General features: G+C 51.9%; 1 long non-coding RNA gene across 1 annotated transcript; it reads right to left on the bottom strand.

Annotated features, from left to right (window-relative positions):
• Window positions 1-5387: 5387 nt before the first annotated feature.
• LOC122463385 lies at window positions 5388-9259 on the bottom strand. Its single transcript, XR_006286688.1, has 3 exons — window positions 8790-9259; window positions 6572-8278; window positions 5388-6420 (listed from the first exon to the last, which is right to left on the bottom strand). It is a non-coding gene; the product is annotated as an uncharacterized LOC122463385 (long non-coding RNA).
• Window positions 9260-10679: the final 1420 nt, after the last annotated feature.

Here is a 10679-nt window from a genome sequence, read left to right as displayed (position 1 = left end):
TAACTTGCTGGCAAAAATACTGTGGGAGACCATATCAAAAGCTTTGCTAAAGTCAAGATATATCACGTCCACTGCTTTCCCCATGTACACAGAGCCAGTTATCTCATCATAGAAGGCTGGTCGGTCAGGCATGACTTGCCCTTGGTGAATCCATGTTGACTGTTCCTGATCACCTTCCTCTCCTCCAAGTGCTTCAAAATGGTTTCCTTGAGGACCTGCTCCATGATTTTTCCGGGGACTGAGGTGAGGCTGACCGGTCTGTAGTTCCCTGGGTTCTCCTTCTTCCGTTTTTTAAAGATGGGCACTATATTGGCCTTTTTCCAGTTGTCTGGGACCTCGCCTGATCGCCACGAGTTTTCAAAGATAACAGCCAATGGCTCTGCAATCACATCAGCCAACTCCCTCAGCACCCTTGGATGCATTAGATCTGGACCCATGGACTTGTGCATGTCCAGCTTTTCTAAATAGTCCTTAACCTGTTCTTTTACCACTGAGGGCTGCTCACCTCTTCCCCATACTGTGTTGCCCAGGACAGTAGTCTTCTCCAATTTAACTACTAATTTGCCATGTGGAACTGTATCAAATGCCTTCCTGATATCCAGGTAGATTAGATCTACTGCATTTCCTTTGTCTAAAAAACGCAGTTCTCTTCTCAGAGAAGGAGATCAGGTTGGTCTGGCAAGATCTACCTTTTGTAAAACTGTGTTCCTTACCTTTCTCTTTCAAAATTTGTTCTAAGACCTTGCATACAATTGAGGTCAAACTGACAGGCCTGTAGTTCCTAGATCACTTTTTTTCCCGTTTCTTAAAGACAGGAACTATATTAGCAATTCTCCAGTCATAAGGTACAATCCCAACTTTACAGAGTCATTGAAAATCCTTGCTATTGGGCTTGCAATTTCATGTACCAGTTTTTTTAATATTCTTGGATGGAGATTATCTGGGCCCCTCGATTTAGTTCCATTAAGCTGTTTAAGTTTGACTCCCACCTCGGATGTGGTAATTTCTATTTCCATATTGTCGTTCCCATTAGCCACCCCGCCGTTGCTCCATAGCGCCTCGTTACCTTTATTAAAATCGGAGGCAAAGTATTCGTTTAGGCCAGGGGTCGGCAACCTGCAGCACACATGCCAAAGGCGGCATGTGAGATGATTTTTACTGGCACGATGCTGCCAGCCGGGATCCTGGCCGCTGGCCCTGCTTAACCCGCTGCCTGCCTGGGTTAACAGAACCCCAGGCTGGCAGGAGCCGGCGGAACCCCAGACCGGCAGTGGGTGAGTCACTGCCGGTCTGGGGTTCTGTCCGCCACCCAGCTCAGCCAGCTGACAGTCTGGGGTTCCAGCCGCCAGCCCCTTGCCAGCCGGGGTCCCAGCCATCTGCTCCGCTCAGCCTGCTGCCGGCCTGGGATACCAGCCGCCGGCCCCGCTCATCTTGCTGCTGGTCTGGGGTTCCAGCCACCTGGCCCCCTGCCAGCCGGGGTCCGGGCCTCCGGCCCTGCTCAGCCCTCCTGCCAGCTTGGGGTACCGGCAGCCAGCCCAGGGCTCTGCTCCTGGCCTGGGCCCAGCGCTCTGCAGCCCTTATCAAAAATTACACTACAATTAGCTTAAAAACTTTAAAACTTTGTATATTACAGTAATCGTTAAAAAGAGTATAATGTTAATAAATACATAGGTTTGATTAAACAAAGTAGTTGTACTTAAGTGCCTGTGCTTAATTTGTGTTTTCAATGATTTACCTTCTAAAAAAAATCTCGCATGTCTCGCACCCCCAGAAAGGGCATCTCGCACCCCCAGGGGGTGCGTGCACCCCAGGTTAAGAACCACTGCACTAAACTGATATCTGCATTTTAATTTAATTTTAAATGAAGCTTCTTAAACATTTTAAAAACCTTGTTTACTTTACATACAACGATAGTTTAGTTATACAATATAGACTTATAGAGAGAGACCTTCTAAAAACATTAAAATGTATTTATTACTGGCATGCAAAACCTTAAATTAGAGTGAATAAATGAGGACTCGGCACACCACTTCTGAAAGAAGAACAGGAGTACTTGTGGCACCTTAGAGACAAACCAATTTATTTTAGCATAAGCTTTCGTGAGCTACAGCTCACTTCATCGGATACATTCAGTGGAAAATACAGTGGGGAGATTTATATACACAGAGAACATGAAACAATGGGTGTTACCATACACACTGTAACAAGAGTGATCAGATAAGGTGAGCTATTACCAGCAGGAGCACGGGGTGGAGGGGGGGGGGGTTTTCCAGGGGTATGTCTGTACGGATTTGTTCTTGTGCTTTTTCAGGGAGTTTCTTGAGCAAATGGTGTAGTTTGCAAACTGGATACAATTAATTTAGGCTTGAATAAAGACTGGGAGTGGATGGGTCATTACACAAAGTAAAACTATTTCCCCATGTTTATTCCCCCGCCCCCCGCGCGCTGTTCCTCAGACGTTCTTGTCAACTGCTGGAAATGGCCCACCTTGATGATCACTACAAAAGGTTTATTCCCCGCCCCCGCTCTCCTGCTGGTAATAGCTCACCTTATCTGATCACTCTTGTTACAGTGTGTATGGTAACACCCATTGTTTCATGTTCTCTGTGTATATAAATCTCCCCACTGTATTTTCCACTGAATGCTTCCGATGAAGTGAGCTGTAGCTCACGAAAGCTTATGCTCAAATAAATTTGTTAGTCTCTAAGGTGCCGCAAGTCCTCCTTTTCTTTTTGCGGATACAGACTAACACGGCTGCTACTCTGAAACACTTCTGAAAGGTTGCCGACCCCTGGTTTGGGCCTTGGGCGGTGCCTAGGTTTTCTTTAATCTCCACCCCATCTGCAGTGCTTAGCGGTCTCACTTCTTCTTTCCATGTTTTCTTTTTATTTATTTGGCTAATTTCCTTTGCAAGGTCCAGCTCTGCTTGGCTTTTGGCAGGTCTCACTTCTCCCCAGCACTTTCTGCCCTCCAAGAGGTCGCTTTCCTCGCTGATCCTTCCCTTGTAGATTTTCTGTTTTCTCTTAATCTCCTGTTTGAGATGCTTGCTCATCCTACTTGGTCTGCAGCCCTTCCCTAGAGGTTTGCTCTTGTGTGACACACCATGCACCAGCTCCATTCACCAGACTCTGCCCCACGCCTGCTCCAGAGTCTGAGCAGCGTCTCCTGTTGCTCTTTCCCTAGGCCTACCGCCCGCTGCATGGGCTGACAGATGCTGAGCCTGCCCTGCCCGGACCCCTGCTGTTCCCTGTCTTGGCAGAGGCATGTCAAGTAAAACTGAACCTGTCAGAAAGTCCAGGTGATGCATGTTGTTTTATGCGAATCCATTAACGTTTGCTCCAGCTGGCAGGGGAGCAGCGTCTCCCAGAGCGGAGCTCACGGCGTTACTGATGCGTTGGCTGCAAGTCTCGGGTGCTTCTCTGGAGAGTCCAGTGGCTAGCACTTTGCCTGTGATACTCCTATAAAGTCCTGAGACCATAATGTGTGTGGGGGGATGCTGTCAAATGGTGCAGGCTCCACACCTGAGCTCACTCCCCGTGTCTGAGGCTGTGCCCTGCCCTGCCTTTGCACAGCTCTGACACCTTCACTCTGTTTAAACTCTGGCTCCCTTTAAAGGCCAAACTTTAACTCCGCTAACTTCAGTCCATCCCCCGGCTTTTCCCCACACAGCATAAGGGCCTGATTCACTATTGCCCTGGGCAGTCAGCTGGCGGCCCCCAATATTCAAATATCACGATTGCCCCCCCCCCCCCCCCCCCAGCCACCCAAACAATCATGAGATTGGCATAAATGTCCTGAGATCATAGGACAACAGGAGCTGGGGTGTTAAGAAAAATATCCCGGGACTTGGCGTTTCAATCAGTGCCTTGTGGGTGTGAAATGCTACTGTCACGGCTCCCCCTGCTGGCGGCTCACCAGGTTGCTGTGAGGCGATCCAGGCACTAGATCCCCATGTGTTCTAAGCAGACTCCAGCCCTGACTCCTCCCTTGGCCCCTCTGGCACATTTCCTGGGCACTGACTTCAGTCCACCTGCTATAGGCCCCCAGGACCAGCGCTGGCCCCCAACGTACCCTAGTAGCTTAAAGACCCCCTCTCCCAGAATCCCACCGACGGCGTGATCCTCAAGGGGCTGCAGGGCAGGTGTAGCGCAGAACACGCAGGCATGTTGCACAGACACCTGACGCATTATTGCGCTTTACTTAATCGCATGAAAAATACCCAGGTCTAGAAAAAATAATAAACCCTGCACACATTTCCCTGCCTGTGTTTCCTCCCCCTACAGGGTATTCTTTGGGCTGGGGCCAGTGTCCTTTGGGCCCATCCAGAGTTCTGCTCCAGTGCATGGCTTGTGTTCTGCAACATGGAGCCTTTTCCCTTGTGCAGGATGACCGTGGCCAGTCTGTGCCCTTCTTCCTCCTGTCCAGCCTCCCTGTGTGTCTCCCCTGTCACAGCTCCACAGGGTCTGTGCAATGGCCCAGCTTCAAAACAGCCCCTTGGAGGAGCCCCATTCTCTGTGCCAGTCCCCCAAGGGGCCCCACTCCTCCTTCAGGGTACGCCACGGGGCCTCACCACCTCCAAGAGTGAGCCTCTGGTCTTCAGCCCTCCTGCTTCACCCCGTGAGTCGAACTGAGATGGACTCCTGGCAGAGGTGCCAACTTCTCGTGGTGCTGGTGAGTGCTCATGCCCCCCCCCTCAGCCCCCGCCCCCATTCCAACCCCTTCCCCAAAGTCCCCGCCCCAACTCTGCCCCCTCCCTGCCCCTATTGGATTCCTTCCCCAAATCCCTGCCCCGGCCCTGCCTCTTCCCCACCTCCTCCCCTGAGCACGCAGTGTTCCCGCTCCTCTCCCCTCCCTCCCACAGCTTGTTACACCGTGAAACAGCTGTTTCGTGGCAGCAGGCCTGGGAGGAGAAGCAGGGATGCGGTGGAGGTGAGCTGGCGGGGGGGAGCTTGGCTGACAGTGGGTGCAGAGCACCCACCAGTGTTTCCCCGTGGGTGCTCCAGCCCCGGAGCACCCACGGAATCGGCGCCTGTGACTCCTGGTTAGAGACTTAGACACCCCTCAGGGGTTTCCGAGCAGCAGCCGTGTTAGTCTGTATTCGCAAAAAGAACAGGAGGACTTGTGGCACCTTAGAGACTAAACAATTTATTTGAGCATAAGCTTTCGTGAGCTACAGCTCACTTCATTGGATGCGTAAAGTGGAAAATACAGTGAGGAGATTTATATACACACAGACCATGAAAAAATGGGTGTTTATCATACTCATTGTAAGGAGAGTGATCACCTAAGATGAGCTATTACCAGCAGGAGAGTGGGGTGGGGGGAGAGAAAACCTTTTGAAGTGATAATCAAGGTGGGCCATTTCCAGCACATTTCCAGGAGTTAACAAGAACGTCGGGGGGGGGGGGGGGGAGGATAAACAAGGGGACACCTGTGTCTTTGCCCTGTTTTTGTAACTTTCCACCACCCCCCCCCAGCCCCCAAAGTCCTTTCAGACAGAGGAGGAAGTATCTTTTCCCTGCATAAGCAAACCCCTTGAGCGTACTGATAGTCATTAAAGTTAAGCACTTCCCATTCTCCTCAGGCCCTGAGTTGGGGGGTGCAGGTCTGGTGGATAAACATTGAGTCAGAGGCTTTCCATGATCCAGCAATGTCAAACCTTCCTAATAGCAACCAGATCTCTGTGGCACAGCTTTCTGAAATCTGAAATTGGGCATGTGAACAGACAAGTGGAAAAATATATCAGAAACAGGCCATTAAACTTAGAAGTGGTTGTTAGAGAGACATGGTGGCTGAGGTAATAGCTTTATTGGACCAACTTCTGTTGGTGAGAGAGACCAGCTTTCGAGCTTACACAGAGCTCTTCTTCAGAAGAAGTGAATGGTCAGAGAAGGGTTGGAAGACCCAAAACTAGATGGATGGATGTTATGCAGCTGCAGAGTTTCCGAGGAATTGCTTCAAGACATACAGGAATGGAGAAGAAGGCCTCAAAGAGCCGACCCCATAGTGAGGGGAGCAAAGGTAAAGAGGAGGAAGACAGATTTCTGAACTCACCCCAACTCCCAAATCAGAAAACACTTTGCCCTGGGGTAAATGGGAGCAGAAGGTCCAGGGCAAGGGCAGGCCTGCCCCACAAATGCTGCTGTCTTATAATGGTTCAGAGCTCGCTGAGTGAGGAATCTGGAGTTTGATGTGAAGCTGAAGAGAGAGGCCTGGTCAGTGTCTGGGCAAGGCTTGTGGTGGGGAGCGAATTCCAGTATTTCAGTGCCTCAGGCCAGGTCTGTCAAAGTGATGAGTGATTTTGGGGGGGGACTCAGTCTGTGGGAGCCCAACCTGAGACACCTTCAAGGTGCTGAGCATCAGCCAGTGCTGAGCACCTGCGCTGGAAATCCTATCAGGTAGCCCCAAATCACTCATTACCTGGGAAATTTCAGAGTAACAGCCGTGTTAGTCTGTATTCGCAAAAAGAAAAGGAGGAGCATCCGATGAAGTGAGCTGTAGCTCACGAAAGCTCATGCTCAAATAAATTGGTTAGTCTCTAAGGTGCCACAAGTCCTCCTTTTCTTTTTACCTGGGAAATGTTAGCCTTAGGCATTTTGTTAGGAATCAGAAGGCAGCTGCCAGTGTGAATAACAGCCTGTGCGGCACACAGCCTTTGTACCGGTACAGCGGTCTCAGTTCACAACAGCCCCTGCTCCTGCCAAGTGCTTGTCATCCGTAACTCGCACGCACGTTACACAGGAGGTGGGATCACCGCCCCCATTTCACAGGTGGGGACACTGTTGGGAGAGGATTTTTAACCGATCTCATTACACTGGGACAAGCCCGGAGTTGACGAACTTATACTAGGCGAAGGGGGGTGGTGCTGGATAATCAGCTGAACATGAGCTCCCAGTGTGACACTCTGGGGCCAAAAGAACCAATACCACCCTGGGATGCAATAAACAGGGGAATCTCACGTAGGAGTAGAGAGGTTATTTGACCTCTGTCTTTGGCCCTGGTGCCACCATTTCTGGAATCCTGTGTCCAGTTCTGGTGCCCACAACTCATGGAGGCTGTTGATCAATTGGAAGGTTCAGAGAAGAGCCACGAGAATGATTAAAGGGTTAGAAAACCTGCCTTATAGTGAGAAACTCCAGGAGCTCGATCTATTTAGCTTAACAAAGCAGTGCCTATAGGTGCCTACGTGGGGAACAATATTTAATACTGGGCTCTGCAGTCTAGCCGAGAACAGTCTGAACACGATCCAGTGGCTGGAAGTTGAAGCTAGGCAAATTCAGACTGGAGATAAGGTAAATTTGTAATGAGGAGAGTAATTAGCCACTGGAACGATTTATCAGGGTCGTGGTGCGTTCTCCATCACTGACCGTTTTGCAATCAAAATTGGCTGTTTTTCTTAAAGCTCTGCTCTGGGGATTCTTTGGGGGCAGGTCCATGGGCTGTATTTTGCAGGAGGTCACAGTTGGCCCTTCTGGCCTTGGAATCTCTGACTCTAGGGCTCGGTGCGCCACCGCGGGTGGTCAGACAAACAGGTTTTACAGTGGGCTGGGATATAATACTGCAGATGTTACTGGACTAAGGTGTTCTGCCCACCCCATCTCCAAAATATAGAGCAGACAGAGAAGGGGTCCAGGGACGGGGATGGGAAATGATTAGAGGTCAGGAGAGGTTGACAAGGTTAGGAGTGTTTAGAAAGGAGGCCAGGATGAAGGGGGAGCAAGAGAATATGGGGTGCAGAGAAGGTAAGTCAGGTGTCCCCAATCCGTCTTTCTCATGAACACTGGACAAAAGCAAAAGGCAACACATTTACAGCTGATCAGAGGGTCACATGATGCATAAATAACCTGCAGAACTCCCTGCCCCGAGACAGCCTGGAGGCCAGGCATTCATCTGGAGTGTAAAAAAGGACTGGATGTTTATATGGAGAATGAGAAAGCCACATGACAAGATAGGAGGCTACAAACCCTCCCACTCCAGGGCATGAGACCGACATGAGTTGAGGGGAGTGGGCCACGGGAAGAAACTCTGTCCCACACCTCAGTTCTCTGCTAGGGGGTTTCTTGCACCTTCTGTGAAGCAGCCAGTAACTGGCCACTCTCAGAGTGGAGACACTGGGCCTCCTGGACCCTGGATCTTCTCTGCTCTGGACTATGGTGCTCAAGGTTATGAACTGCCAAACCCACTCAGACCAGGAACCCATCTAGCCCGGTATCCCATCTCTGATGGGCCAGCCCCAGCTGCTTCAGAGGAAAGTGCAAAAACTCCTGAACTGCCAGCTCTGGGATAAACTGCCTCCAAGGAAAATGCTCTCCTGCTCCCCCTCCCCACTGATATACGTTCTGACACAGGAGGATATCTAGCCCTTCCCAAACTCCTGCTACTTCTTAACCCTCGCTGTGATTATACTCTGGATAATCTCATTATCTATATAAATGTCCAGGCCTTTTGGGAATCCTGATAGATTTTGGGCCCCAATGGAATCCCGTGGCAGGGAGTTCCACAGGCTAATATGGGTTATGTGAAAAAGATTTTTCCTTTTATCAGTTTTTCATGTGCTGCCTTTCGCTGCACCATGATCCCCCGCCATACATAACCTCTCTCATATAGAGCCCTCCCCCAAAGAGCTCACACTCTAAACAGGGAAAGCAAGAATTATCACCCCATTTTACCCCAGGGGAAACAGAGGCACCGAGCAATTAGGTGACTTGACCGAGGCCACTCAGGGAGCCTGTAGCAGAGCCAGGAATGGAACCCAACTCTCCTGGGTCCCAGGCCACAGACTGGATCACAGGACCATCCTCCACCTTTTGCCCTTGCTTTGGGGCTGGACTGGAAGCACCAAAACACCCCTAGAAACACTGTTGCTGTGATGCCTCTGCATCCTGCTGGGCTGGCACAGGGAGCTCTGGAATCCTCTCAAGAGAGCCTGGAGACCGCCTGCTCCACAGAGCCTGCCTGCACGTTCATCCCCGGAGCAGTGCTGGGGAGAGGTCACAAGGTGGACGTTGCAGGGGGAGAACCTGGGAAAGCAGGGTCTTGTCGGTCAGCACCAGCAGCATGTCTCCTCCGTGTGGTCATCGGAGCAAGCAGGGAAGAGCTGTCCCGGTGACAAATTCCCTCCCCGGCGGCGCTCGCTGGTTTACATCCTGCTCGGAAACCGACAGAAGAGCTGAACAATTCTTGTGCTGGCTCCTTCCGCCCATTTTAATGACAGACTTGAGGGGGCACTGGAGTCATCTCTCAGCCCCCAGGCCCAGACAGGCTGGCGGTGCCTCTGAGGGAAGCTTGCTCAGTGGCTGCCTCTTTCCGGGCGCTGGGTGCAGGGTATCAGCCAGTCCAGCCCCTCTCCCCGTCACGGAGCGTAGCCCACCTGCATCTCAGCCGATCTCTGGGTGGGAGGAGCGTTCTGCCGCCGCATCCCCGCGTGGAGGCTGGAGTCGCTCCAGGCCTCACCTCCAGTGACGTTTCCGGCTGCCGCTCGCTGCACGCCTTCATTCACACGCAGAGAAAAGGTACAGCTGCAGCAGCATGTCCCCCGAGGGACGCGATTGTCGTCCTCCCCGAGTGCAATTTGTATGGCAGAAGGACCCACATGGGCCAGGACAATGGGGGAGTCTGTCCCTGCAGCTGGTCACCAGCCGTGCTGTGTGGCCTCGGGCAGTTTCTTCAAGAGCTTCTGGCTAAACACGAATGCCAGTTCCAGCACGTGCAGCCGGCCAGGGTAAATCCCAATGGGAGTGCAATTCCCAGTGGATGGCCATGCAAAGCTGCAGCATGGCGTAGGGTGTGACTGCATGGGGTGGGTTGGCAGAGAGGATGCTGCCAGCTGGGTGAGTAACACCTGCTGCTTTGTCTCCATCCCAGAGACTTTGTATTTGTTCTTTATTTGTTGTTTTTTTCTGAATCTGAACTAAAAGGGAAAGATGGTGCAGTGCTTCTGGCACTAGCCTGGGATTTAGGAGGGCTGGGTTCAGTTCTCTGCTCTGCTACTGACTTCCTGTATGACCTTGGGCAAGTCACCGCGGCCCAGATCATCACAGGCTCTGGGCCTTGGTCTCTCTGGCCCCAATACACAAAGGTACGTAGGTGTCACTGTGATCTTCCCCTAGCCTTAACTCACTCAGTGGCTCTGTACTTCCACTACCAGCTCCTGGGCGCCAATGGTCTGACTCCCAACATGCACACGGCTGCCTTACTAGGCACACGGACCCACTGATTGGCTGGCCATTTTTGCTCTACTGATGATTGGCTGGCAATTTTTTTCTCTGCTCTTATTCTCCAGTCATTTTTACTCTGCTGGTGATTGGCTGGGGTTGTTTGTTTTTTGCTGGCTCTGCTGATTGGCTGGTGTGGGGCAGAGAGCGGTGCACTGAAAACTTTTTCTGCCCTGCTGGCCAGCAGGATGGCCAGGGTGGGCACCCCTCTGCCTAGCTGGCATGCAGGCCCTGATCCAGTAGGCACGCTGCGGGGCTGCCTTACTCCACACGCTGCAGGGGACACAGAAGCACCCTCCCCTATACCTTCAGGCTGGGAGGCGGGGCTGAGGGATTCAGAATGTGGGAGGGGGCTGCGGGTTGGGGCCGGGGGTTGGGGTGCAGGAGGGGGTGAGGCCTCTGGGCTGGGGGTGTGGGCTCTGGACTGGGGCTGGGGATTGGGGCTCGGGTTAGGGGCACGGGCTT

This window comes from Chelonia mydas, chromosome 20 (genome assembly GCF_015237465.2).
Source record: "Chelonia mydas isolate rCheMyd1 chromosome 20, rCheMyd1.pri.v2, whole genome shotgun sequence".
NCBI lineage: Eukaryota > Metazoa > Chordata > Testudines > Cheloniidae > Chelonia > Chelonia mydas.
Note: the sequence above shows the minus strand (reverse complement) of the source record. Positions and strands in the feature narration are given on the sequence as shown.